Source organism: Staurois parvus, unplaced genomic scaffold (assembly GCF_062004578.1).
Source record: "Staurois parvus isolate SC_StPar_1 unplaced genomic scaffold, SC_StPar_1.0 ptg000301l, whole genome shotgun sequence".
Classification (NCBI taxonomy): Eukaryota; Metazoa; Chordata; class Amphibia; order Anura; family Ranidae; genus Staurois; species Staurois parvus.
In genome coordinates, this window is record NW_028318097.1 from 650,313 (window position 1) to 655,673 (window position 5,361).

Consider the following 5,361-nt stretch of genomic DNA (forward strand, 5'->3'; position numbering starts at 1 on the left):
GGATGTCAAATTAGGAGCTAATGACATCAATGGGACTGCATGCACAGGGATTCACGGAACAACTGTGCATCCTTTGTACAGGTAAACACAGCCTTGCAGGGCTGTATTATGTTTTTTTTAAATATTTTGTATTTTTAGTGGTGAGATATCACAGGTCTAAACAGACCCATGATATCTCTCTTTTGACAGACAGTCCCTTTCTCCACAGCCTGAGCTGCACACTACATGAATGAATAAGAGTCTGTATAGCGGCTCCTATTCATTCAGAAACTGAAGCATAATAGTGAAACAATATTTGCTATGCTACAGTCATGAATGGACACAGTAATGATCAGTAGGAATCGTTCACTGTACCCATTCAAGAAAAGGAAGTTGGCTGGTAAACACATGTTTAGCAACACCCCCTCCCCCACTGCTCTCCATCCTGACAGCTTGTGTCCCCAAGCAGCAGCTGCAGCAGGCAGGAGGGGGAGGAGGGAAGGCCAGCCAGAAGCACAGCAGGGATGGATGCTGAGGGATCATAAGGGGGGGGGGGGCATTGAGGAGGAGTCAGAGCAACATGAGGATGTGTGAAAAATATTTGTAAAGCCTCTGTGGGTGCCCTGAAGCCAGTGGGAGAGTTTGGAGAGTTGGGAAGATGGCAGCTGGCTGGAAGAAGGAGGAATGTCAGGTCCATACAGCGTACAGACGTGGCCAGCTGGAAGCAGTGCTGTAGGTCTGTATTGGGTTTATATCTGCTTTTACAAGCCAAGTAACTATGAAGCTGCCAACAAGCTGAGATACATCCCACTATTCAGCGTATTTATTTTATATACATTGGGCTCAATTCACAAAGCAATATCTACCATTTTAGGAACTGCAGTAAAATACTTCTTAGCGTTTTCAAACAAAGTTTGTGATTCATTTAGAAACTCTATTAAAATTCCTCTTGAGCTATTTTATGAAGTGATGATGTATTTTAATAGTGAAAGCTAGCAGAATTTTAATGCGGATGGCAGCCAGCGTCCTTAACAACAAGAAACTATCACGGTTGCTAAGGAGTGCGCTGCATCCTTAACAAGAAGTAAATAGCGGGGTTCCCCATTGACAGCAGAATGTAAATAAGTGAAATTATGGCATTTACATGTTTTTTTTAAAGAAAAGGCTCTTTGGATCTGGTATGGATTTTAAAGGGAACCCCATGGACATTTTTTTTTTTTTTAAATAATCCGAAATTCATACCCACCTACAGCATCTTGTCCCCATATTTATGAGGACAAGAGCCTCTTCCCCACAACCCTGGCCTGGTGCTTGTGAGGGTGTGGGGGACTGATTTATCGGCATCTGGAAGCCCCCTAGATTTTGCCCCCCCCATGTGAATGAGTATGGGGTACATAGTAAAAAAAAAAAAGTAAAAGCAAATAAAATCACACAGCCAGTTTTTGATAAGTCCTTTATTCAAAGCCCCCCCAAAAAATGACCCCCAAAGTAGATTTCAACATCAACGATGATGAATGCCAGATACTGACCTGAACAAGAAAAACCACAACCTGCACTGATACTTGCCGCATTGGGTAACCCCGCCCCTTTATGACATAAAACGGAATGCTGGGTTGATGACCTAAAAAGAGGGTGTGTTCACCTGGTTATGTCATTGGGTGGCCCCGCCCCTTACTTTATTTAGTGGCAGGAGGTGGCCGAGATGTCATATGATAGGAGCCAAGCATTGGTGTAAGTTGTTTTTTTTTTTTTTTTCATTTGAGTCAGTGCCCAGCGTTCCTTGTGATTGACATTGGATCTACTTCAGGGGCTTTTTGACTTTTTAACCTCTTGCCCTCCTGAGGATTTACCCCCCTTAATGACCAGGCCTCTTTTTGCTACTCGGCGCTGCACTAATTCAACTGATAATTGCACGGTCATGCAATGCTGCACCCAAACAAAATTTACGTCCTTTTTTTCACACAAATAGAGCTTTCTTTCGGTGGTATTTGATCACCTGTGCGCTTTTTATTTTTCACGCTATAAACAAAAAAAGACCAACAATTTTGAAGAAAAACAATATTTTTTACTTTCAGCTATAAAAAAATATATAGTAAACTCAAAGTTAGTTATGAATTTAGGCCAAAATGTATTCTGCTCCATGTTTTTTGATAAAAAAAATCCCAATAAGTGTATATTGATTGCTTTGTGTGACAGTTATAGCGTCTACAAACTATGGTATAGATACTGCAATTTACAACTTTTTTTGCTATACAGCGCTGTTTAACGGACAATTGCGCGGTCATGCAATACGGTATATAAATGAAATTTACATCCTTTTTTTCCCCACAAATTGAGCTTTCTTTCGGTGGTATTTGATCGCCTGTGCGGTTTTTATTTTTTGCGCTATAAAAAAAAGGCTGACAAGTTTGAGGAAAAAAAACAATATTTTGGACTATTTGCTATAAAACATGTCCAGTAAAAAAAAATGTAAAAATCAAATTTAGTCATAAATTTCTGCCAAAATGCATTCTGCGACATGTCTTTGCTACAAAAAACCCAATACGTGTAAATTAATTGGTTTACGTGAAAGTTATAGAGTTTACAAATGGCGGGAAAGATACTGGGATTTTTAATTTTTTTATACTAATAATGGCGGCGATCAGCAACTTATGGCGGTGATCAGTGACTTATGATGGGACTGCAGCGGACATTCTGACACTGGGGGGGAACTGACTTGGGGTCACTGACATCCCCAGTGACACCAATACAGTGATCAGTGCAAAAAAAAAACACTGACACTGTCCTAATGGCACTGGGGAGGAAGGGGTTAACATTATTATTCAGTGAAAGGGTTAACTGTGTGAGGGGAGTGTTTTACTAGGGGGAGGGGTGTGTACTGCAGGGAACACCGCTGATCGGGACAGATAAACTCTTCTGTCCCGATCAGCGTGTCAGGAACTGTCATAGAACTGACAGAAAGCACAGCTACTGCAGCTGTGCTCTCTGTCACTGATTGCTGCTAATCGCCGGGACATAGCCGGTAACGACCGGCTGTGACCCGGCGACTGACATCCGCGGCCGTGATCGGCGGTACAGGTAGGGCGGCGGCACGCCTCGCGTGCCCCCTACCTGTTTTAAAAACACACGTTTAAAAACATGATTTTGCCCAGCCGTGCCGCCCTGCCACCGTATTTCTACAGTGGCTGAGCGGCATGTGGTTAAAAAAAAGACTTTTCAAAAACTGGCTGTGTGTTTTTATTTACTTTGCACTTTTTTTTGGTGAATGAGTAGTGGTACTATGTACCCCAGTACTCATTCACATGGGGGGATGGATCTGGGGTCCCTTTACTCCTTAACAACCAGCTAGAAAAAAATAATCTTTAACTATAGTATGCCTGCCAAGTCCCTTATTCAAACTATCACATGTCTATGATGTCATCGATTCACACAGCATTTCAAGCACCCAGCTTTTCCATGAGGATCAGTAAAAACATAATTTACAGGGCAGTAAAGTGGACCTTTAGGCTTTCCAGATCTTAGTGATGTGTGGTATTGAAATATTTTTCAGGAAAATTACTGTGAGATAAAATAAGGAGAGGTGTTGAAATAACTCATCCCTTCCTATTGGGTTGAGCAGATTAGGTCTCCTCTGGTCCTCTCTGGTTTCTGTTCCTTGTGTTTAAGGGAAGACTTTGTACTGGAGGGTGATAACCTTTCCTCCAACACAGCAAATTGTAGACGTATCTCTTACACTTGGAGAATGTAAAATAATAGATAAGAGGATCCAGACAACAGTTGATGCTGCTGATACTGACACAGAGGATGTAGGGAATATACAGCGAGCGATCAGAATTCTCATACACCTTCACATAGTTAATTAAATAGATGACATTAGTTGGGCCAAAACAAAGAACAAACACACTCAGCACAACCACGGTGAGGCGGATAGCTCGTGACCTCTTATGTGTGCGATCAAATTTTGATCTGCTGAGACTGCGGATGATTCCAATGTAACAGAAAGTTGTAATGAATAATGGCAAGAAAAAGAAAAGTGAGATAAGAGAGATGAAATAGTAATAATAGAACTTAAGATTTATACCAAAGTACTGAATATCATGACATAATGTGATATCTAGGTTAGAAAATTTCCAGGCTTGATCTGTTTTGAGAAGAGGAACAGTACTGACCAATGAGATGACCCAGATGACACCACACACCAGCCAGGCTCGGGTCACTGTGCGCCAGGAGAGAGACCGCACCGGGTAGACTATGGCCAGGAAACGGTCCACGCTGATACTTGTCATGAGCAGCATGGAGCAGTACATGTTACAGTAAAATGCTACGGTGACAAAGCAACACATTCCTTCTCCAATGAGCCAGTTAGATCCCAAGAATCGGTAGGCAATATAAAAAGGTAGGATGCTAACAAAGAGGACATCTGCAGTAGCGAGGTTCAGCATGTAGACCACTGCCGGCTTCCTGATTTTCACTTTCACCAGGAATATGACGATCGCCATGATATTGAGAGGAAGAGCCACCAGGAACACAACAGTATAGATCGATGGGGCAAGCCTGGTCACACTCCAATGTGTGAATGCAGTACTTAAGTCATCATCTGAGATAAGAGAAGTAAAACACAATATTAGCATAAATAAATGAACCAGATATGTTTATCTTTTCTTTAAAGAGGAATTCAATTTTAAACATCAAAATGAATAGCTAATAAAAATATAAAGAAAAAAAACAGGAATTTAGACTTGCCTGTAACTTCCACATTTTAGTGTACAGTACAAGATACAGGCAACTTATTCATTCACCATGGGTTATTGGCTCATATCTTCAGGTGATTGGACGCTATCATGGAGAGTTGGGGGGGGGAGGTGTGCCCTGTACTGTATTCCAAATTTTCAGGTAAGTCAAAATTCCTCTGATTTTAGTCATACAGTATAGGACACAGGCAACTTATTCAGGCACAATGGGACATCACAAAGAAATAAATTAAAGGGTGGACAACAACTAGGCAACCAAAGCTCCCCAAAAAAACAACAGGGGTACATTTCACAGTGCTGCTACAATAACATTGTGACCAAAAGTTTCATGTGCAGATTGGACATTAACCTGGTAAAACTTTGAAAAGTATGAATAGAAGGGAAGGCAGCATCCTTACAGAGTTGGGCAACAGAAACTTGGTGCTTAAAGGCCGGTGAGACTCTGAAGATATGTACTTGAGGGTGCATGTTTTAGAATATATGCTCTTGTAATCAAAATCAACAAACAAAGTGGCCATTTGCCATGTGTTTCCATGAAAGATGTTGGAATGTGAGGGGATTTGTTGAGGAATTTACAGTCCAGAATAAAACAGATACCTCAGTTGGGCTTTGGTACCATAAAGAGGTTTGA

General features: G+C 41.4%; 1 pseudogene; it reads right to left on the reverse strand.

The window, feature by feature from the left end:
- Positions 1-1,306: 1,306 nt before the first annotated feature.
- Positions 1,307-4,544, reverse strand: LOC149457849 (proteinase-activated receptor 1 pseudogene; annotated as a pseudogene).
- Positions 4,545-5,361: the final 817 nt, after the last annotated feature.